This window comes from Rhinoderma darwinii, chromosome 7 (assembly GCF_050947455.1).
Source record: "Rhinoderma darwinii isolate aRhiDar2 chromosome 7, aRhiDar2.hap1, whole genome shotgun sequence".
Lineage (NCBI taxonomy): Eukaryota > Metazoa > Chordata > Amphibia > Anura > Rhinodermatidae > Rhinoderma > Rhinoderma darwinii.
The window spans coordinates 120,853,492-120,879,011 of NC_134693.1; the positions used below are offsets into that span (position 1 = coordinate 120,853,492).

The following is a 25,520-nucleotide window of genomic DNA, read 5'->3' on the forward strand; positions in this document are numbered from 1 at the left end:
CAAATATATACATCTAATATCTATTCTATCTCATACATATCTATCTTTCAATCTTTCTATCTAATATACAGTATATCTAATCTATCTATTATTTATTCAGTCTAAAACATATCCATCTAAAATGTTTCTATGTATCTATTTATCTTTCTATCATCTATCTCATATAAAGTATATTTATCTATCGATCTATCTATCTATCTATCTGACACCCGCAGCCATGGATCCGTGAGCGCTGGTCCCCATCTCCTTCCTAGGAGACGCCATCGCTCACTTCTGCTCCGGTCTGCGGTGTCCCGAAGGGTGCGCGTGCACGCTCGTGCCCGGCCTTAAAGGGCCAGCACGCGCACGAAGGAAATCGTCATCATCATCAACTGCCACGATTTCCTGGTGTATAAGAAGGCCCCAGGCCTTCTGATCCTTGCCTGAGCGTTGTTAGTTTTCCCAGTCTGTTTTGCAAATGGTCCCTTAGTTTTTCCCGTTCCAGTTGTTACCCGTGCCTTGTTTCCTGTTCCTGTATCCCGTGTTGTTCTTGTTTTCTGTGCCTATTAGTGTCGAGTCGTGCCACGTCCTGTGTCATCTGCCACGTCCGGAGGAATCCGCCACGTCCTGTGTCATCTGCCACATCCGGAGGAACTCGCCACGTCTGGCGCTACCTGCGGCACCTGTGTCATCCGCCACGTTTAGCGTTAGTTGCTGTACCCATCTCCATCTGTACCAGAGCTGTGGCCACTGTCTGGACTATCCAGGTACCCTTGTGCGGGACATTGTATTGCGGGGGTTTCCTGTTTGGCCAGCTGACTCCCCGCTACAGCGGTATGGCCTAGGGGGTCCACTAACCCGCTACGTGACACTATCTATCTATCTATCCATCTTTTATCTAAAATATCTCCATCTAATATATATTCTATTTAAATTATCTCCATCTAATATCTATTCTATCTAAAATATATCCATCTGTCTTACATACATTATATCTGTAATGATCAGCGGGTTGTGGACCCTTTGGGCCACCTCTAAGGGCGTTATCTAAGTAGCCTCACCGGTCTTTACCCTTTAACCCCTGTACGGGGATCTGCACTGTGCTGTGGGGAGATTACCAGGTCACGGCTAAGTGAGCTGGTCCTGGTGTGGCCCAGCAGACAAGGAGACTATGCTAAATTACACCGTGGCAGACGGGAGTAGATCTGAAGCCACGGTTCGTAACAGGTAGCGGGTCTTCAGGCTCACAGCAGGACACAGGTTGCCAACAGGTAGTAGGCCCCAGACTCGTATTAGGCAGCAGGATACAGACTGGCAGCAGAAAGCAGGATACAGACTGGTAGCGGGATATAGACTGATAGCGGGTAGCAGAATACGGACTGGTAGCAGGTAGCGGGTTACAGACTGGTAGCAGGACACAGACTGGTAGCAGGTAGCGGGATACAGACTGGTAGCAAGTAGCAGGATACTGAATAATAGCAGGTAGCGAGTAGCGAACCGGTATCAAATAGTGGAACCTTCGCAGGAAACAACTCATTTGCACCAAAATTATTCAGGAACCAAGTAACCAGAAGAGCTGGGATTGGTTGGGGAGAAATGTAGATGTGCACGCTGGCCCTTCGGGACATGCCGCAGCAAGCAGGAGCGCGGAAATGAACAACAGAGGGCCAGGCCGCCGGCGGCAAAAGTAAGCAACCAGGTGGCGGGGACCACCGGCAGGAGCAGCACCAGTGTTACAGAGTCCAAACTCTATATATATATATATATATATATATATATATATATATATATATATATATATAAAAGTTATCTATTACCTTTGCCATCTATCAATCTATCTATACAAGAAAGCAGCACATTCAGCAGTGCTATACAGAGAATGTAGCCACTCAAATCGATCCCTGTTTAAAGTGATGCTTACAGTCATTTTTCTATATTACGTATAGAAACAGACACAGGTTGACTTCACAGGTGCCTTGAAGCTCCTTCAAGTGCCGCATACCCTTTATTGTTTACAGAAGTACAGCGGCTCATCCGTCCAGTGTTTGGTACTGCAGGTCGGTGAGAATAATTTCAGCCTTACAGTACAGCATAGTAGAAACTCCCGGCTAATAGGACGGCGCCTCTTTATTCCAGTTAAATGTTAAGTCCACAGTATGTAAGATCCAATCATTGATAACTTCATCTCTAATCAGCTATATCATTTGCAAAAATTTCCATTTTGGGCTCCAGTCGGACAGACTAAGCATTTTGATGAGAACACTTTTTTTTTTTTTGTGGTCACCACGTTTAAAGCTTTCAAGTCGTGTGAGATAATGGTCTGTCTCCAAAACACAGGAAACAACTTGCAATAATAACACAATACTACAGACAGTTACATATGGGCTAGTCATGCAAAAACCATTCGTCCCATGCTCAGCACACCAAACGGCATAATTACACAGTGCTACGTGGGATCATTCACACGAAGAAATGGGCTGCAAAAATGTAATTAAAGCTTAGAACAACATTTCCCTTGGGCATTCCAGCACAAGCCTTTTCAACTTTTTTTTTTTTTTTTTTTTAATCACTGTAGCAATGGTTTTGTTTTTCCTTTATTTTTTTTCTACAACTTCAGGAAATAACTTATTATATGGGACAGTTAAAGAAAATAATTATTATCAAAACAGACATGGTCAGAAGCTAAAGCTAGACAAGTAGCCTGTATTATGTAAAATTGTATAGCCAGGACGCTGCCTGGCACCTTATGAATGTTTTATTTTACCTATACAACATTTTTTGTATTTTTTTGTTGCTTACATCCTGACATTCAACCAATGGAGCTAATGAGCAAAGTGTTTCTATTCCTTGCGGATGTTTGTGTCAATGATGTCGAGAGTAGGCACTCTCTTCGGCTCCATGTGTCTCTGTAGACGTGTCATTGTGTAATTGTTATCATTAATGTAATGGCAAATTACAGGGTTAAGGGGCAAAGGAGAGGTGTGTATTTTAAGGTCAATCAGTCTTAAAGTAGACACTCCGCAAACCAAATGGAAACAGGTGACAAGACATCAGGGAAAATTGACAGGGATTAGAAGGTTAACGTGTTGTCTTTGGTCATGGCTGACCACAATTAGAAAGGTTAGCTATTAATTATAGCAGTGCAGATAATGAAATTAGACCTCTAATCCCAATAATTACATGGCAGAAAGTGGTGGGCTCTTGGCTCCAACCTGAAACAAAAATTGTAGGTGATTAACTAGTAAAAGCATTTCAGAACATAAGGGCACATAACTTTACTCTACTAGTCTGAAAATTTCAGAGAGGCCTTCAATAACTTTTTTTCAAGGACAGCATTAGGCCAGTTAACACTTTTTTTTTTTAGATGAAAAAACAATAAGAAGTTACACTTCTCCACCCTTAGAATCCACTTCTGTTTTTTACTTCAAAATGGCAATAAAAAAGCTGAACCAAAAAAAAAAAATGGATGAACTAGGCATTATGAACCATTGAAAAGCTTTTTCTATCCTAGGTAGGTCTTCTAGATAGGTTTTCAGAACTCCGCTTTCCTTAATGCCACATGGGGAAAAGGGAGTACCCATAAATGCATTTCCTTGGTCAAATATTTCAAGGGAATTTTCAACTACCCTTATTAAGTCCTATTTTCAGGTTAACAGATCTCTGCTCCCTGTCAATGCCATGAAGACAAAATAATGGAAGATGAAATCGGTGGAAAATTGTGAATTCTGTGATGTCAGACCGCCACTTATTTCCAGAACAAAAAGGGCTCAATAGAGAGCTCAAACCACCTTGGCACTGCAAACCATTGGCACTTTGCAGTCATGCTACATTTTTAGTAACAGTAATCTCTGGGAAGTGCCAAAGGGAGTTGAAGGTTCTCTAGAGCGCTTTCATTGAGAAAATCATCTCTGAACCGAGATCACAGACGTCACCAATGTGATCTTCTTACATGTATCTATGACATAACAGGATCACCATGAGGTAACTATACGTCATTGTGGCTTAATGTAAGCCAATCCATGGCGTATAGTGACGCCCTGGTAACTTAACGGGTTAAAAGGGTTGACTCATGAGAGACATTTGGGCAATCCACATTATCCCCAAACCACGACCTGCCCGGTGAAGCGGCTGCCACACCCAGGTAGAGATTCAGTGCAGAGCAAGACGACAATCTGAAAACAGCTGGGCTTGCTGAGCTACAAGGTTTCTGAAAGGGAGTTACGGAAATAGCATAGCTCTGCACAGATTCCCTGCCTGGATGCGCCTTATGGCGGCCGCCTCACAGGGCAAGACGTAGTCGAGGGACCCCTGTTCGGGAGATAGGTGCGGATCCCAGAGTTGGGATCCGCATCTTTTGGAAAAGTATAACATATTTTGTGGATATGCCATAAATGTCTGTCATGACAAAACCCAATTAAGGCTATGTTCACACGGGGTATTTTGCCGAGTTTTTTGACGCGGAAACCGCGTCGCAAAACTCGGCAAAAACGGCCCGAGAACGCCTCCCATTGATTTCAATGGGAGCCGTCGGCGTCTTTTTCCCGCGAGCAGTAAAACTGCCTCGCGGGAAAAAGAAGCGACATGCCCTATCTTCGGGCGCTTCCGCCTCTGACCTCCCATTGACTTCAATGGGAGGCAGGAGAAAGCGTATTTCTCGCTGTTTTATGCCCGCGGCGCTCAATGGCCGCGAGCGAAAAACGGCGCGATAATTGCCGCGAAAAACGGCGTGCAGGGAGAGGAATATCTGCCTCAAAGTTCCAAACGGAATTTTGAGGCAGATATTCCTCCCCCAAAATACTCCGTGTGAACATAGCCTAATGGTTCATTATTGAGTGTGTTCTATGAACCACCTTTCAATCCACCTCCCATTAGGCCCCAGGTCCAATAATATATATATTGTCCTTCCTGTATGTCTACAGGCAACATATTTATTCCCTATCATTGTACATTTTAGGTGTGATCCCTCTCCCTTACCCGAAGCTATCCAGAGTGACCATTTATGTATATTGCTAAATCCTTATGACTAACCTTCAGAGCATAACATCCAATGCTCAGCACATATCCAGACTTTTCTCAATAATTTACATTACAGAATTATGATTATTAAAATAGGCTCAGTATATGAAATGGGTAAATAGACTGCAGTAATGAGAGGGCCACAGAGTATATACAGATATCTTTTCACTTAGATCACAGCAAGCAGAAAGCACATAGAACATATGGCAAGGATCTGTAATAGGACATATGGTGTAGTGCTAATAAAGAAGGCCATGGATCCAAATGACTATACTGTGCGGTAATGTATGTTATTATTCGTATTGAGGAAACAAAACCATGGCCCGATATCTCAAGTGCTTTGGAGATTTTTACAAAGCACCGACTCAATTGAAAGCACATGAACTAATTACTTTGTATGATGCATGTAGAGAACAATTATAAAGTGAAAATAAGAGCAAGGAATAAATTATAGACTGACCGCGTGAACTGGAATATACAAAACTAACACAAACATCACACTCTCTCCATTAGTCAATGAAAATACGTTACATTAACAGAAGCAAAGTCTTAATGTAAATGTATAACAGCACACATTTATCCCAATGTCAGTATTACATATGTGTAGCCTGCAGTTTACCATTATATTGAGTCATGGCCATCTGTAAATTTTATGGTATAGCAAGTTAATACTAATCCCATAGGTCTGGTTATTTATTAATATGCAAAAAATTAAAGGCAGATGACTACTGGCCTGTAGGTCTGACGTCATCTTGAGATGGATTCATATCATAATAGACACCAGATTTCATTATTGTGTAGCTATTAATTATGAATCATTATAATGTGTCTTACGCATTCCATAATTTTCGTTTCAGCACAAGTAATTCTATAGTGTATAATCTTTGGAATGTTTTCAAGCTACACGTGTCCATGTATCAATGTAGCTGCAGCGTACAATTTATTTTGTATTGGAAATGAGCTAACCCAACTTAAAAATAAAATAATGTACAGGAAAATGTGATTGGTTTTTGAGGACGGCAAATACACTATTGTTGTCACAGACAAATACGTCCAGTCTGTAACCTAAAGGGTATTTCCAACTTTGAGCAATATTATATAGTTTATATACAGACAGAATCTACATCAAAACTCAGAGTCACTTTGAAAATATATTGCTTTAATACTGCTAAGCCTGAGTTTCAGCCTGTCTTATAGTACAGAGACACATTCACAGTTTTGCTGGTTGTCATTGGAAACCGTCAACAAGCTTGTCATCAGACACGCCCCTAAAGCTGAGCTCCTATAATGCAATGCGACAGTTCGTTTCCCCCATGTCAGAATACTGTACAGCGTCTGGTGTAAAGACTACACTTTCCAGAATGACAATCACTAAGCCAGGCAGGAGGAATGGGAGATTTCAAGTGGATTTAGCAGGTCTCCTATACTACCCAAACTGAGGGCACATAGGATAAAAGGTCTGAGTCTGAGCTTGGGCATATATAGTCTTCTATAATTTGATTCATTATTTATGTCGAAATCTGTTTATAAGCTGCGAGGACTCAAAGAGAAAGCCTGTGAGTCCTGCTTCGTCCCACCCATACTCAGTGATTGACAGCTTTTGCTGTATCAGTTTGTATGCAGATGGAGCTGTCAATCACTCTGTGTGGGCGGCAGCATTTACACAGCTTTTTACATTAAAATGCAAATCGTAGAAAACTATATATCTCCGAACTTAGCATCTCCGCTTCTATCTGTTACGTCTATTGCCGGGGGTCGTCGTTCTGACTTACCCCTTGACGATCCCGGCCATGGACATCACTCTTCTCGGCGTTCGCCCCCTCCAGGGAGACGCCGGCACTCTCTTCCGCATCCTCGGACTGTGTCCCGCAGGGCGCGCGCCCAAGCGTGCACGGCCTTAAAGGGCCAGTACGCGTCCAGCTGCCTAACATCAATTATCAGCACAAATGGCTGCTGGACTATAATAAGGGGTCCAGCCCACTGGTTCCTTGCCTGAGCGTTGTTGTATACCCTAGTTTGTCTTGCTAAAGGTCTCCCAGTGTTTTCCAGTTGCCAGTGTTACCCGTTCCTTCTGCCCGTACCCTGCGTCCCGTACTATCGTACCTGCTGTGAAAGTCAAGTTGTGTCCTCCCGCTGCATCCGCGGCGTCACCTGCTGTGAAAGTCAAGTGGTGCTCCTGCCACTGTCTTCATTGCCTCAGGTACCCGTTCAGAACTATAGACATTGTTTTGTACCTTGTTGGCCAGCTGCTACCCCGCTACGCGGTACGGCCCAGTGGGTCCACACCCCGCCGTGACACTATCATATGCTGTCATCAGATAGGAAAGAATAGGTGACATTACAGAGCTGCTTTCAGCTCTGAAGCTTGCAGAATTGTAAATGTAGCTCTGAACTATATTAATGGTCGTAACTCAAGATCAGTACAAAGTGACTGCAATTAATAGATAATATAATGTATTTACAAACTTATTTATGTATCAATTTTATATGTAAATTTAAAAATGTTATTCAAAGATACAAACAACTTTTATTAGTTATACAACAAAAACATCAAGCAGCCCACCCCAAACACAAAAAGCATGGTCTCCCTAACTAGCAGAGTAGTGCCCTGGTTTCCCTAATATCACCTTACTGAACCACTACATGTCTCTTGCTGCGTAAGCATATTTTCCATTTTTATTTTTTGTTCTACAAACAGTGCCACTCTTGTCAAAGGCTGCGTCTGGAATTGCAGCTCATTGAAGTGAATGGTTCAGGGCTGCAATACTAGACACAACCTATAGAAAAAGTCAGCGCTGTTTCTGAAAAAGTCCAGACCCTTTTTTCTAATCTCATACATCTCCATTACGATTCCAATAGCAAAATTGAAAAAAAACTTGTTGTATTTCTAGTTCGTAAAATTTTATTTTCTAATCTAAAAACCTGCTTATGAGTTAATAAGCCTCCTATGAAATTGATCCTGGTATATGTGGGTCTGAGATAGAAAAATTGGATTGTGAGCCCCATTGAGGACAGGGACTGATGTAAATGATGACTGGTAAGCAACGGTAAATAAATTTTTTTTGCACATTTTTCTCACCTCTCTTACAAAAAAATTATTTTTCATTTACCCAATTTAATTTTTCATTGGCGTTGAATGTTAAAGAGCTTGACAACTCTGTTGTACAATGATATTTTTCACTACCTATATGCACAGGCCAACTGGAAACGTACTCCCAAGTACGTGCTTGTATAACAGAGTCCACAAGGACTGTGCGTAAGGACTGTGAGTGTAAGTGGCTGGAGAGAGCCAGAGGGCAAAAACCATAAAGTACAGAGCCGTTCTGCAAGATGTCACATGCCGAGGCTGTTGACAGGGTCAAGTTTTTCGCTTAGAACTTCATCAAATGAAAGAAAATGACAGAGGCTTTAAACTTTACTCTCGGAGCATTGACTTCAGGCCTTTTCAGTAATGACTGCCGTCGTCAAAGCAACAATTTGTGAAGATTTCATTAAAAAAAATATGGTTTCTGGAATGAAGGCTGGATTTACACATAAATATATAAGCCACCAATCAAGACCAATATCAAGATCAGGACGATTGGTCTAAACTGGCCATGTGGACACATAGACGCCAGTATTTTGTTAGGAATGGAACCATTTTTACCGAAACAATTGCTTCCTATCTTTTCTAATAAAAACATCTTATTCTCCATGATGGAGTCATGAGGATTGTTGTCAGACAATTATTTAAAAGAAAAAAAATTCTGGCTGATGAAACAGCTTGTCCCTTTAAAGGGAACCTGTCACCAGCATTTCACCTGTTGAACTTTACTTATCCCTCACTGGCCGCTGCTATCAAAAGTTTATTACTGTTATCCCCTCTCCTAAACTCCTCCTCCGACTGTAAATAACGGTCTGAAAACATTTCACGCTTTTTACCGTAATAATCCGGTGTCCCTTTGTGCGCACACCCCAGAAGAGGACATCAATGTACAAACGCAGGATTTTGTGTGCTGGGGGAAGGCGAGGAGCTGTCAATCAGAAGTAAGGAGGCGGGATTAACTCGGAAAGACTTGAGGAATGAAGATTTGACTCTTTTCAAACGAAGATCTGACTCTTTTATGCTCATTAGCATACGGTGTGGGAACACACAAAAAACTGAATACTAAAGCCACAGAGCCGACTAAGAAGACAATTATAGGTTATATAGAAATGATTTTTCACCCACTACCACCAGGTATACCTGGTTTAATAGGTGAAATGCTGGTGACAGGTTCCCTTTAAGTTGGCCATACATAGGACAATCTGGCCCTGATCCAATGAGCGTTACAATATTTTTAGCTTTTGGGATGTTTGCCAACAAATGGCCATATTTTTTTCACTACAATGACTTTCTCTACGATCACTGACGACCATGAAAAATATGAAAAGATGAAAGATAATTGTTTCGACCAATGGAGCGCAACTTTTTTATTGTTATAGTAAAGACACCTTAACAAGGCAAATGTACACGGGACAGATATGCTGCAGATTTTACACCCAGATTTGTGCACAGAAAATCCACAGGTTACTACAGTAGCAATCAAGTGGATGACATTTTATAAAAATCTCATCTACATACCACAGAATTGTTCTTTACAGAAATGAGATGCGTTGCAGCTTTTAAATCCACAGCATGTTCATTTATTTTGCAGATTTGTTGCAGATTTTCCCCATTGACTATTGTTGAGAATTTTGCTGCGGATTACCTGCTGATCCGGAGTAAAATCTGCATTTGCAGATTTTAAACCCATTGACCTTTTTTCTTTTAAGAATCCGTAACGGCAAATTCGCAGTGCCAAATCTGCCAGAAACCTGCACAAATTTGGTGCTGATTAGCCGCTGTGGATTTTCCTGCAGATTTGCTGTGGAAATATTCCACAGTAAATCTGTCCCAGGTGAATTTAGGCATCATGCACACGACCGTAGCCATGTGCACGGCTGTGATTTTCGGGTCGGCCAGCCGCGGAGTGTCACCCGCGAGCCGCCCGCAAATCGAGGGCCGTGCACTTGGCCGCGTCCATTATTTCATATGAGCCTGGACCACAGAACACGGCCGTGGTAAGACATGTCAGTTCTTTCTGCGGTCCAGGCTCCAGGGCCATGCCAGAACCATGAAAACCACGGTTGCGTGCATGGGCCCATAGGAATGAATGGGGCCGCAATTCTTCCGTGGATTTTCGGGGGAATTGCGGCCGCAAAAGCACGTTCGTGTGCATGGGGCCTAACTCTACCACACACAGATTCATATTGGTATGATTGTGCAAACCCACCTCATAGGGGCTGTCTTATCAGGGGCAACACTTTTCAGATAGGTAAACAGCTGACAGTTGTGGGTTATAATTAGTTTTACATGGCGGCCATTCAGATGAATCGCTATCCATGTAAGTAGGAAGCTTTCTATTCATTATCATAGATAGAGTCCCTGAGTATAGAGAAACCCATATATGACATCCATATACCCCCTTCATGAGACAACCCCTTTAAGAAGCAATTTCAGACTGGAAAGTAGCTAGATGGTTCCATAAAGACTAAGTCTAAAAAAAATGTCTGCCCTCTGATCACTAATTTATATCACATGTATCCAGTTCTAAAAAAAAAAAACTCCAGAAACCTTTACATATGTTATGGCGACTGAAATTAGCAGCTCTTTATTTAAGCTTCATCTTTACAAGTTTACAATTTTGATTTAGTTCCCCTTTAAATCTATAAAGTTAAATTAATAGAAAAAAGCAAAACACCGACCGGTCTCCCAAACCATCTATTGAAAATGCAAAATTAGGAATCTGTGACCCAGAGTGTGACCCCCCTGGGATTATCTACACATCAGACACAATACTTATAACAATGTTTTCTTTGTCTGTAAATTGTGAATTATTAATCTGTATAGAGGTTTTCTTAAACGAGACCGTTTCCTACATGTCTCAACATGAATGCTGCCGTACAAATTCCTTCAAGTGCTTGATTTTCTAAAGGCGATGCATTAATCATAGACTGTAGCAATTTAGTCTGTATATTTTTTCAGGTGCGGCAGACCTACTATTCTGCGCTATTAACACATGAGATGTGATCATATCCTCGCATAGTCTGTAGAGGGGCCTTGCATTGGAGACATGGCTCTTATGTGCGTTATGCGATAGTGAGGGGGGGATAAAAGGTTAAGTGATGTCTCATTAATTGTGTTATTCTATGGAGAAGTGCAAAGAACGACAGGAAAGATTTATATGAATTAGAGAAAAACATTACTGACCACCCGATACTCAGAGACTGCGAAACATGAAGATCGTTTTCAGCCAAATCAAATATCCACTTCAACAATATAAAACATTAATTGCTAAATATTCCAGTTAAACTATTGCAGGTGAATTCGTCCATTGAACTTCGATTTCTGTGTATTTCTTTTAAGTGTCTTGTTCTGACCAGTCTGTAGATGATGGATGTGTCTGTATGTGATCTCAGCTCTACAGAAGAGAGGACCATGAGACCACCTTACATGTAAAAGATCTTAGTATTAAACAGGAACAAGATGACATATATGCTGGTTTATAGAACGCCCCGCCAACATAGGGCCAGATTCACGCAGAGTTAGGCCCCATGCACACAGCGGAACCATGAGGGAGCCTGTACGGCAGTGCCCGGAGGACATGCGGCTCCATATTACAAAACTCCACTGGGTACAATGCTTCTAAGACAATAAAGCTCCATACACGTCATCCGATGGAGCATGCTACAATGTTTTTTCTGTCAAGTTCTATGGGGCCGTACTGTGTCTCATACGAAAAAGGAAATTTATGGCATGGTCCATCGGATGCCATATTATGGAGGTATTGTCCCTTCGAACATTGCTCCTCGGGAAGAATGTTTCCCTAATATGGCACCGTACAGAGGAATCACACAGCGTCGTAAGGAGTGTGCTTCAATTTTATTTAAAAGAATAGAATAGAAAGACTTTATTCATTCCCAACAGGGAAATTATTATGTTACAGCATCACATAAAAAAGAACATAAAACAACAAAACAACAATACACTAAAAAACATGAATACATAAGCATAAAAAATAAAAATTAAAAATTAATAACTTACGGTGGATCACCAACTATACTAACACAGTCTATCCCCACAACATTAGCGGATCGCACTTCCATCTTAACTTTCCTGTGGTTTGTTGTAAAGTTGGAAGAAGTTGGAAGAAAAAGAACGAATATAGCGCTCGTTCATGCATCGCAACTGAGCAAATCTGTGGCTGAAGGTACTACACTGTGCCTTAACCACTTCAAGAAATGGATGAGAGTCATTCTCAAGTATCACATTAAACCTAGATAGTGTCCTTATCTCCACAACATCATTAAAAGTAGTAAACTTACAGCCCGGAACCTGTCCTGCTTTCTTAACCCCCTAACAACATGCAACGTACATGTACGTGGCAGCCGTTAAGGGGAAGTATAGAGCGGGCTCACGGTCTAAACTCTTTCCATACTTACCAGATGATGACTGTGTAATACAGCCGACACCACACTCCAACTGGCAGATCCAAAGACCACTTTGATTCCGCCTGTTTAACCCCTTAGATGCTGCAGCAATGAAAGTGGTAGAATGAGGGTGGACGGCCCCCTTCAATGCGATCGCGGGGTGCCGATGGTCTTCATGGCAGCCTTGGGGCCTAATGAAGGCCCCCAGGTCTGCCATCTTTGTACTCCTATGAAGCCCTTAGTATTGCAGTATACCATGTAAGCGATCCAATGATTGCTGGTTCAAGTCCCCTAGGGGGACTAATAAAAAAAAATTACGTAATTTAAAAAAAAAAAGATTTAAAGCACCCAAATTGCTGTATGGTCACCTTAGCTCCCCAAAAAAATAGAATAAAAAGTGATCAAAAAGTCGCATGTACCCCAAAATGGTATCGGTGAAAACTACAGCTCACCCTGCAAAATTTAAGCCCTCACACTAAATTGATGGATAATTAAAAAGTTATGGTTCTCAATAGAGATGAGCGAACTTATGAAAAGTTTGGTTCGGCTAGTTCGCCGAATTTCACGAAAAAGTTCGATTCGGACCGAACTAGTTCTGACCGAACCTGTAATTTCCGTGCGCCGAGCATGCTACTGTCCAGGGTGCTGATAGAGTTAATGGGCTGCACTAACTCTTTCAGCAACCTTGACAGTACATGCTCGGCGCGCGGAAAATAAAATTTTAATGTAATAAAAAAAAAAAATACGTTCATACTTACGTTCCTCCTGTCCGGCCTCCAGCGATGACGTTTCATCCATGTCGCCGCTGCAGCCAATCACAGGCTGTAGTGGCGGTCACGCATGTCAGGATGACGTCAGAAGGCCGGCCTCCAGGGATGATGCTTCATTCCACGTGACCGCCTCTGCAGCCAATCACAGGCTGCAGCGGCCTCTGCAGCCAATCACACGCTCCTCTCCTGAAATACTCTGTGCTGCCTTAAACTCTGTGGACAGGTCAGGATCCTGTTTCTTTTAAATGCTGCTGGGGAACCCGCTCGATCCACTATATAAGGCTGCGCTACAGTGCAGCATTTAAAAGAAACAGGATCCTGACCTGTCCACAGAGTTTAAGGCAGCACAGAGTTTTTCAGGAGATGAGCGTGCAGATTCAGTGCTGCTGTGAACTCTGCTCTTACCATTACGTAGCTCTCAGTCTGTTACCTCTCCTCCACTCCTGTCCTCAATAACACCTTCACATGATTGGTAAGTCACCACGTAATGGTAAGAGCAGAGTTCACAGCAGCACAGAGTATTTCAGGAGATGAGCGTGCGGATCTTGTGCGGGGTGGTGACTTGCCAATCATGTGAAGGTGTTATTGAGGACAGGAGTGGAGGAGAGGTAACAGACTGAGAGCTACGTAATGGTAAGAGCAGAGTTCACAGCAGCACTGAATCTGCACGCTCCTCTCCTGAAATACTCTGTGCTGCTGTGAACTCTGCTCTTACCATTACATGTGTGCACCCGTCATTACGGCAGCGTTGCTAGGCGACGTCAGTAAATAGTCACTGTCCAGGGTGCTGAAAGCGTTAACTGATCGGCAGTAACTGTTTCAGCACCCTGGACAGTGAATTTCGATCAGAATATAGAGTAACCTGTAAAAAAAAAAAAGACGTTCATACTTACGGAGAACTTTCTGCTTCCTCCAGTCCGGTCTCCTGGCCGTTGCCTTGGTGACGCGTCCCTCTCGACATCCGGCCCGACATTCCTGGATAACGATACGGCCCATGTGACCGCTGCAGCCAATCACAGGCTGCCGCGGCCTCTGCAGCCAATCACAGGCTGCAGAGGCCTCTGCAGCCAGTCACAGGCTGCCGCGTCAGAAAAGAAGGTTGGACTGGAGGAAGAAGAGGGTCTCGTCACCAAGACAACGACCGGGTACGTATGAAATGCTTTTTATTTTATTTTTAATCAGCAGCCTCTTTTCTCTTTCAGTGATTGATAGAGACAAGTGGCTGCCGATTTGTATAATATTTTTGACCGGGTTCGGCCGAACCCGGTGAAGTTCGGATTCGCTGCGAACCGAACTTTTCCCGATGTTCGGACCGAAACCGGGTTCGGTTGTCCCGGTTCGCTCATCTCTAGTTCTCAGTATATGGCGACACAAAACATTTTTTCTTTTAGAAAATAGTTTTATTTTTCTAAAAGTGGTAAAACTTAAAACAAAACATATAAATTTGGTATCACCATAATCGTACAATAAAGTGAACATGTCGTGAACAGGGCGCTGTAAAAACGAAACCCCCCAAAAATGGCGTAATCACTGTTTTTTTCCCATTTCACCCCACAAATATTTGTTTTGTGTATTTCAGTACATTATGTGGTGCATTAAATGGTGCCATGAAAAACTACAACTTGTCCCGCAAAAAATCAAGCCCTCATATGGCTATATCACCGAAAAAATAAAAATCGTTTAGCTTTTGGAAGGCGGAGAGGAAAAAAAGAAACTGAAATAACAAAAGTTGGCCGTGCCCTTAAGGGGTTAAATAATTTCCCCATCTTATTTCCTTTAGTTTGAGAATTTTTGGGATTTGAGTGTGTGTCAAATTTGTTAAGCGTATGCAATATTTGCAATGGCGTAAAAACATGGCGGACAGACTATGTCTTGTCAAGCCAGGCGTACATCTGCAAAGGTTGCAGGTATGACATTTAGTTTTCTTTTGGAAAACTCTTTGGCTTCAGTGACTGTGCTACTGTTTTTTTAACATATGAGCCTATGTCATCTTGCCCCACTAATCTATGGATGTAACTCCAGCGGCGGATCCCACCGCCTGGTCTCATACCTTCTCCGGTGGCCTGTCCCACCTCCAGTCCACCGCCGGATGCTTATGTCCTCCACTCGCGGCCGCACGGTTCAATAGTCGCTCACCAATGCCTGCTGCCCTCAGGACTATTTAAGGCACCTTCACTATCAACCAGGTGCCCGAGCAATATTGGAACAACCTAGTGTTATCCAGCGAAGGTTCCTGTATGCATTTGATTCCAGTCTGCTACTGCTATCAGTTATCAGCTTGTATCTACTTGTTCGTTACCAGTCTGCTCCCTGCCTGTGTCCAGCTATCGGCTAGCCGCCTGTGACCCGTTGTCAGCTTCCATCTTTCAAGGTACCATCTGCCAGTACCTTTTTCTTGTCTGTTTGGCCAGCAGCTACTCCGCCGGGGCCACCTCAAGAGGTAGCAACCTGCTAGTCTCCCCACAGCGAAGACCAAATCCCTGTATAGGGGTTAAAGGGTGAAGACCAAAAAGGCTACTTAGATAACACCCTTAGAGGTGGCTCTGAGCCACACCGGTGGAGTAGCACAGTGGGTCCACAAACCTGCTGGTTGTAACATGGGATATGTTGGGCCAAGAGAGAAGTTAAGCGAGAGAACATCTTAACTCAATGGTTCACCATGCTGGGCTAAAGAAACAGGTAAAAGACAATTTCAGCACTACTACATCTATACATTTCCTTATACCCCGTTCTTGATATCTTAACATGAACAATTTGTCATTCCTACACCTACCACAAAATAAGCTAGAATTACCATATAAATCTTAAGAGGAATAAGATGTTACATAATGAGGTAAGCATCTACAGAACAAAAGTGAATAAGAACTTACTACCTGGTTGTCTGGGAGAGTGTATAGGAGAGTGGATAGTCATGGAAAGCCTCGAATCTATTATGTGTCGCAATATTGTCTAAAGGGCCATTTACACCGGCCGATATTTGGCAGGTGCAGCGAGCGCTGATGAACGAGACATCGTTGATCGGCGCTCGTTTGCTCCTGTCACACGGAACTATGGATGGGGACGAGAGGTCATTACTCCGATCGCTTGTCCCCATACATTATCATGTTAACACATGCGTCTCCATTTTTACACAGGGAGATGTTCTGCCGACAACGATAATATTTCACTTTTTTAAAACGATACGACCAGGGCAATTATCGGCAACGAGCGTCATATGAACATTTGTCTGCCCGATAATCACCCAATGTAAAAGGGCCTTAAGGGGAGTTGTGTTTATGTACACAGGACACCTTCATGGATAAGAGACATGTACATAAATTCCTTAGTGTGCATTCCTTATTCATGGAAAGCAAATATAGCATCAACTCTAACCACAATGTCCAAGTGCAGGGACCAGAATATATCACCAGCTTCAAGCTTTCTAGAACAATTTTTATTGACATACAGATATCTCCTTCCTAACCTTTTTTCTTATCTCAACATATCCTGAGATCTGCGGCGCGAGATGACCAGCCTTGAAAAACAAACAAACATGATTTTGTGATACTCTGTCACGAGATGTTTATGCAATATGAGTCTATGTGTGGCCACCCAGTGGTTGTGGTGTGAATTGCAGCCTGGTGTGAAATGCCAGGGTTCTGCTGGCATGTCGCAATATTGTATTGAATTAGATTCATGAAAAATTGTCTTAACCAAATTCAAGCAAAGGTAAGGATGGGCACATATGTATTCCCATTGACAAAAAACATCAACTTAGTACTATTACCAACACCGGTCTATCTAGAAGTAAAACTATAATAAACATCAACTAATACAAGGCTATATTACAAGACAGTGATATATAAGATCACGTTCCACAAAAGACATGTAAACTACTACAACTACAATACAAACTTCAATAGAAAAATATGCAGATGCAAAAGAAGCTGCCATGATCAATGCCAACACAGATTTCCACTATCTGTAATGATATAGTGGTAACATAGTTGGCAAATACAGAAAATCGTAATCACACTGATGTGAAAATTTGACTTTTGGTATTTCACCGGAAAACTTTCAAAGCAGAGACATCTGCTGGTGGATTGAAGTAAATGCACAGAAGAACCGGATACAGAGACACATGGCAATTGTTCAACAAAGTGCCAGGCAATCTCACATGTGCATGGCAGCTGAAGGAATCTTGAAATAATTACCATTAATAAAGCCATGAAAAACACAATGGGGCAGATTTACTAAACTGTCTAAGAGGCTATTCACACGAACGGCATAATCGGCCACGTGACGGCCGTTTTTTTAAGGGCCGTCACATGGCTGCATTAAAATCAATTTACTTCTACAGGGCTATTCACACACCCGTTGTTTTAACGGACCGCATGAACGGTTCGTGAAAAAATTGGACCCGTTCTATTTTTGCCCGTTTTCACAAATCCCCCAATAGACTCAAGTCTATGAGGGATCTTTGAAAATCGGGTTCTGCACGGATGAAAATCGGTCGATTTGACACCCGTTCGTGTGAATAAGCCCATAAGCATTAGACAGCATTAACTTAGACCAGGCAGTCTGAAGATGCGCTAAATTTATCACGCTGTATGATAAATTTGGCGCATCTTATTAGACATGCTAAACACTATTCTATTCCTTATACCAACTCTTGATTGCTTTAGTTTTCATTTGACGCATTTTGGCACAATTTAAACCACACCCCTTCCCTGTTAAGCCACGCCTCCATTTTATGCCTAAGGCACAATCAAACCCTGATTTCCAACTACTCAAATAATAAAGTAAAGAAATTAAATATAACGTTTACTTTATTTATTATTTTATTTCTTTACTTTATTATTTGAGTAGTTGGAAATCAGGGTTTCATTGTGCCTTAGGCATATTAGTAGTTTTCTGATTCATTCATATACCCGCCAACTACCAGGGTCGTTCTATTTTTTTAACGCCTCTATTTTAGACACTTATTAAAGGTGTCTAGTGAGGCGCAAACATCCTACATAAGTCTAAAATGAAATGCGCCAAATTGCGGCACATTTTTTGACACAATCTGGACGCAGACACAGTAGTAAATCTGCCCCGTTGAATTCACTAGTACTAGTGAACGGGGAGGCACAACAAGGTTGGGGTACACCATACTTAGGAAGTGTGCGGCTCTCCATGTGATCTTGAACTTTAAGTCTGAGCAAGCGACCCAAGCTGTAACTGCTGGGAAATGCTGAGGCTTATAGCGAGCAGCAAATGGAAAGCCTAAGGTGGTCTTGCTTACGAGCTGGAAGCTTTCTGGGGTCTAGATGCATTCTACAGCTGACTGACCTGAGGCAATTGGACTGTGTTTGCATCACGGCTGTAAACGAGGTACTTGGCGGTTATGTCTGTGATGAAGTCAGCATCACATATGTTGGGAAGGTTCAAGCTTTGTTGTTCTTTCCTATCTATATAGACCTGTAAAGAAAGCTGCAACAGTTAGGCGTGAATTCCCAGTCTTTTAACTCTGGTGGGAACATCTGCTCTCTACACCAAGTGCTGGGAAATCACTAAACATTTCCCCTCCCCGGGTTGAGGACATTTGTACTAGTCTGACATCATTCCATCTCAAGTCTGCGCCCATAACTATGTAACTCACATTTCATCTCGTCTAACAAGGAATTTGCGCAGAAGACCTTTAGAAGTTACCTCTACTTTTATGGTGTTCAACTTTTTAGACTTTAAATGTGCAAATCTGGGAGTCTATTTGTATTATATTAAGAGAACCTCCATCGTAACTTTATAGCAACACAAACTTTGTATGGCCATACACTATAAAATGTGTGACAGAGGGAGAGCCATCTGTGTTGGAATTTCTCTCTTCAGACAGGGGTGCAGCTATAGTGGGTGGAGAAGTAACAGTCGTACCTGGACTCTGGTGACTGAAGGGACCTAAAGGCCCTTTGAAATATAAAAATACAGCAGTATTATAAATAGCACATAGATAGATAGCTAGATTGCTAGATACAAGGCTGGCGTCAGAACACAGCAAACCCGGGCAAGTGTCAGGGCCCTGGGGGGTCTGTCGCTGCCGTAGTCACGGCATCACTGTCCATATATGGACAGTGATGTCAGGAGGAGAGAAGGAGTCCCAGGCAGTTCACTAGCGGCTCCCCTCGGGACTCCGTCTCTGCGGAAGCCCTTGACATCACTTGTCAGAGGCAGAGAAGGAGTCCCAGGGGTTTCTCCTGAAGTGGAATCCCCAGCCAGAGCATTGGCAATGCTCTGGCTGGGGATTCCACACCTAGAGGGAACCCCAAATCGCTACCTACAGGGGGGAGGCTGTGTGGTACTACTAGGGAGGGGTTCTGTGTGGCACTACCAGGGAGGAAGGGGCTGTGTGGCACTAGCTGGGAGGAGGGGGCTGTGTGGCACTACCTGGGAGGGGGGGCTATGTCGCACTACTTGGGAGGGTGGGCTGTGTGGCACTACTAGGGAGGGGGGCTGTGTGGCCCTACCTGGGGGGGGGCTGTGCGGAACTACGGGGGAGGAGGGCTGTGTGGCACTCCGAGAGCGGGCTGTGTGGCACTATCTACAGAGGGCACTACATTTATAGGGGTAACAACTGGGGGCCTAATTTCTATATGGGCCATAAACAGGGCCTAACGTCTATGAGTTTTCCCGCAAATAGGCCTACTAAGTCTGTAACACCCGAGGGCCCACATAAACCTGGAGCCGGCCCTGGAGAGAGGGAGAGAGAAAGAAAGAAAGAAAGAAAGAAAGAAAGAAAGAAAGAAAGAAAGAAAGAAAGAAAGAAAGAAAGAAAGAAAGAAAGAAAGAAAGAAAGAAAGAAAGAAAGAGAGGGAGAGAGAGAGAGACAGAAAGAGAGAGAGAGAGAAAGAAAAAGAGAGAGATATAACAGAGAGAGAAAGAGAGAGCGAGAGACAGAGAGAGAGGATTATCTATATCTCTTGCTTTGGTAGAACATATGTGAAGGTGTTGCTTTGTTTATTGGTGGGGGAGGGGGAATCAGATGTCATTTGTTTCCAAATAATATTTTATTGGGTTTTAGCTGATTGGTGCAAATATACTGTATATTTTTGGAGGTACATGGAGGTATAATATGGGCTCATAGCAGGCTAAGGATGCCATATTACAGATCTATACAAAACACATAGTCACAGATTGAGGTATTAAACTATCCACTGTACCTCATAAATACAGGCAGTTTAGAGTCTGGAGCTATATATAGTATACTAGGGAGTCCAGATCTAAATATACTATACTAGTGGGTCTGGATCTTTATATACTATACTAGTAAGTCTGGATCTATATATACTATACTAGTGAGTCTGGATCTATATATAGTATACTAGGGAGTCCGGATCTATATATACTATACTAATGGGTCTGGATCTTTATATACTATACTAGTAAGTCTGGATCTATATACTAGTGAGTCTGGATCTATATATAGTATACTAGTGGGTCTGGATCTATATATAGTATACTAGGGAGTCCGGATCTATATATACTATACTAGTGGGTCTGGATCTATATATAGTATACTAGGGAGTCCGGATCTATATATACTATACTAATGGGTCTGGATCTTTATATACTATACTAGTAAGTCTGGATCTATATACTAGTGAGTCTGGATCTATATATAGTATACTAGTGGGTCTGGATCTATATATAGTATACTAGGGAGTCCGGATCTATATATACTATACTAGTGGGTCTGGATCTTTATATACTATACTAGTAAGTCTGGATCTATATATACTATACTAGTGAGTCTGGATCTATATATACTATACTAGTGAGTCTGGATCTATATATACTATACTAGTGGGTCTGGATCTATATATACTATACTAATGGGTCTGGATCTTTATATACTATACTAGTAAGTCTGGATCTATATATACTATACTAGTGAGTCTGGGTCTATATATACTATACTAGTGAGTCCGGGTCTATATATACTATACTAGTGAGTCCGGGTCTATATATACTATACTAGTGAGTCCGGGTCTATATATACTATACTAGTGAGTCCGGGTCTATATATACTATATTAGTGAGTCCGGGTCTATATATACTATACTAGTGAGTCCGGGTCTATATATACTATACTAGCGAGTCTGGTCAAGTTCACACGTCGCATGTGAACTTGGCTTCCAGTGGTTTAAAGAGAACCTGTCACCTCTCCTGACATCTGTTTTAGTAAATTGTTGTATTCCCCTTCTCTTAAAACCCTGCATTGTGCTGTTCCTCTATTATTTTTCCTAGAAATTCTTGAATAAATTGACGTCTCGGTGTTACCATTCCCATAGTCAATATTGTATGTCCCCATACAGTCTGAGACTGTCCAATAATTGGTGACATTGTAAAAATAAACGCAGCGAAAACTGCCATGAAAATGGGTCAAAATACTCTGGAGCAGTTTAACTACTGTGTCTGCAGCTAGATTGTGTCTAAAAATTTGCGAAATTTTGGCGCATTTAATTTTAGTCTAATTTAAGACCAGATGTTTGCGCTTCAATGGACACTTAAAAAAACGTGTGTAAAAAAGGGGTGTGACTTAAAATGTGCCACACGAAAACTACAGCCCAGTTCACACAGTTTTTTGATAGGCAGAAAAATATGCCTCAAAATTTTGAATTGCCAGCATTGTTTGACGCTTTTTTTTTTTGCATTTTTTTCCAGCGTTTTTTTTTAGCCGTTGAAGCTAATGCAAGAACCACAGGCAAAAAAAACAGCAAAAAAACACTCAAAATGAGCATTTTTTTCTGATTTCAATGGGAGGTCAGAGACAGAAACCACTCAAAGAAATAGCATGCTGCTTTTTTTTCCGCGAGTATCTAAAAGCCGCCTGGGAGAAAAAAAAGCCTCTGTCTCCCATTGAAATCAATGGGGAGCAATTTGCGCTTATTCGATGCCACCGCTCCGTTTCTCCCCGCCGCTGTGTATTTGTATAGTTGCAGCAATGATGTGCCTGTATACCCACGTAATCGCTGCAGCCAAGCACCGGCCTCAGCGATCCTGTGCCGTATACCCACTGAGACCAGTGATTGGCTGCAGCGATCATGTGGGTATACAAGCACATCATCGCTGCAACTATACAAATACACAGCGGTGGGGAGGAACAGAAGTGGCGGCGCTGGAATGACGGGGATCCATGAGTTGAGTAATGCCTCTTTTTTTTGCATCCCTCCTACCGTGGCCAATTTTTTCAATAACGCGGAAAACCCTTTAAAGAGTAACTGCACTTTCAGAAAAACTTTGATATGTGTCAGAAACATAATGCATCAAAAGGTTTAAATGGGTGCGGAGACCCCCATCGTTGCTAAAACGAAGATGAAGAAGCGTTTAGCCGAGCGCCCTGCCCTTTTGGCTTTGGTTGGGGCTTCTCACTAGGCTGAAGACGGGCTGACAGAACATCTATGAGCCCGTCTTCCGGCTGACAGCTGCAGCGTTCTCGGCTGAATGCTGCTGCGCCCTCATTTCAGCGATGATGGGGGTCTCAGAACCCATACCCCACCAACCAACTCTTCTGATATGACTCTATGATATATCAAAAGTTTTCTGAAAGTACAGTTACTCTTTAAAAACTTCTACATCAAAATACAAATGTATAAATGCTTACACCACTGAGAATAAATTACTAGTAATGAAGTAATGGAAAGTTCCTAATAGGCTCATGCTGCAATATAATTACATGTCTGATGCAAACTGCAAGTACATTTTTTTTTACTGTACATGAATATATTCTTTCATAGAAAGGACACGCAGGCCCCACGGATATTTAGATTCAGTGACCCCTGTATTTATAAATGTTTGGTCCATGGATCTTCCAAGAATGGAGCAGGGAACAATGTATGACAAAAGAGCAAATACATTCCAAACATGAAATATCTTAAAGGTGTTGTCCAGACAAGGACAACTGATGAGCTATCCACAGGATAGGTCATCAGTATATGATCGGTGGGGGTCCGACACCTGGATCCCGCACCGATCAGCTGCTTCAGCTGCCTCCAGGCACCGGATATCCATGCTAGAAGCAGATGCTTCGGTCACAGAACAGTGGCCGAGCTGCAGTACTGCAACTCTGCTCCTAGTCAAGTGAGTAGGAGCAGAGTTGCTGTTCTGCAGCACGGCCACTATGCAGTGGACGGAGCCACCTGCTTCCGGCTCTGAATATTGCGTACCCTGCATAACATCCGGCGCACGGAGTCAGCAGTTGATCAGTGCTGGGATCATCAGTTGTCCATGCCTGGATGACCCCTTTAAGCTGGCATACGCTACAGTTTTAGGAAGGCCAATTTAAACCATTTACTGCTGATTGTCTTTGGTCGGTGCCTGTCATGCTCATTCGTGTCACAAAAAGGTTCATCTGCCGTGTTGGATTTTTTCTGTCTTTGTCGGGTGAAAACTTGTAAAGTCTTTCCTACTAAATGATAGATCTGCATCCCATCAATAAAAGCCCAGACTAGGCCACAGATCAAAGAGATCAACTGGTGATTTGTCGCTTTCTTTGTGGTGTTTTTGTCTAGGACGACAACCTTCACCGACCAACCATGAACAATAAGTAGTTGTGAAAACGGCTGTCTGAAATCCCAAAAGTATAACCAGCTTTACCATGAGCACAACTTTATCTCAGTCATTTGCAGGTCTCATAACATCCTAATGTCAGTATTAGGGATGGTTACACAAGACTGAACGATCATCCAATTTGGTTCTTGGTAAAATAGGATGATGCTATCAAAATCTATATGCTGACATACTCACCAGCTATGTCCCCCGACTCTTCCATTATCATGCATGCTTGGACAAGTGTGGATGTTTATTTCAGCAATGGGAGGGGATAAGCAGCTACCAGTCACAGTGGGTAACACTTATCTCCAGACACCAGAGGACAGTCAGGCTGCTCCTATACACATTCGATTTTTGATGGATCTCGTAACTATAGGTGGTTTCAGCTAATATTTATAGCTTTAGTTACTTAAGGTTGGGGGGGGGGGGATTGGCTGCCCAGCTCTATACTAGTGCTTGTTTATGTGCATTTTTAGGCTCTGTTAGGATTATTGTCGAGCACCACGGTTGTTTCAGATGTACAGTATGACATATCTTGATATATTTCAAAGTTTGAGACAATCTGACCTCTTCAGTGGAAATTAAATAGTAGACTATATTTGATGTTCTTCAAACACATACATAGATATTTAAAGTGCGTCTACTACTAGACAGACTTGAAACCATGGGCACCTGGAAGAAGTTTTTAATAGTTAACGCAGTTCTTAGGGTAATGACTACATAGACCCCCTGCACTGCGGATTGCGCTCTACTCCTGCTTGCTCAATAAATCGGTCAAGTGGACATGGAGGGTAATTCCTGCTCATCCCTCTGCTCTTGGCCAGCAGAACCATCAACATCTCTGTTGGTCCTCTTGGAATTGCTGAGAAGAGTGGAACGGGAAGGCATTCCCTGACACTGCAATGTGTAGTCTACTCAATGAGCAGGTCAAAGTAGTACGCAGGCCACCAAAAACTGCACTGGTCATACTCACTTCCACAAAACATAGAATGCTATGTCTACGGACACTGGAGGGTTCAAAATGCATACTTTTCTTTGTTTTTTGATTCTTTCAAAATGTTTTCATCGGAATACAAATAATTACAAGTTTTTTTTATTACAAGAAGTGTTGGATCTCCAAGTGTTTTTGAGATATACTGTCACTTTGCAAGTCAACAGGTGATCCGTGCACTCTAAGGCGGAATTCACACGACCGGGTCGTTCCCGAGCCCGAGTGTCGGCCGGTAAAATCGGCCATTTTGCCCGGCCGGTTTGCATTAAGTTTTGCATCCGTGCCGGGCCGGGCAGATCCGGACAGTGACATCAGCGGCAACTCCTAAAGGGGAATCCCCATGTGTTCGGGGATTCCGCTTCAGGAGTTTCCCCTGATGTCACTGCCCAGATATGGACAGAGACATCAAGCGCTCTGTCCAGGAGCGGAATACCCGAAAACACGGGGATTCCGCTCCTTCAAGGAGCTAAAGTGCGGCTAGCACATAGCAGAGCGGGGAGATACCTCCCTGCTCTGCTATAGTGGCGTCGCTACAGTAGTAGCAGCCGCAGCAGCAGCTGCAGCTGCTAGCGGCGCCATCGAAGGTGTCGCCGGGCCAGGGTGCTTTTCAAGCAGGGGAAGGGAGCCAGCGCAGCGCTCCCTTCCACCTGCTGTACACCCCGGCCCTGCCACACAGTGTACAGCGATGCCATTCGTCAGAATGGCAT

The 25,520-nt window shown here is 42.8% G+C and overlaps 1 protein-coding gene across 6 annotated transcripts in view; it reads right to left on the reverse strand.

Moving 5' to 3' along the window:
- Positions 1–25,520, reverse strand: part of ERC2 (ELKS/RAB6-interacting/CAST family member 2) — a 670,240-nt gene that overhangs the window by 116,682 nt on the left and 528,038 nt on the right. The gene's annotated exons all lie outside the window — the stretch shown is intronic.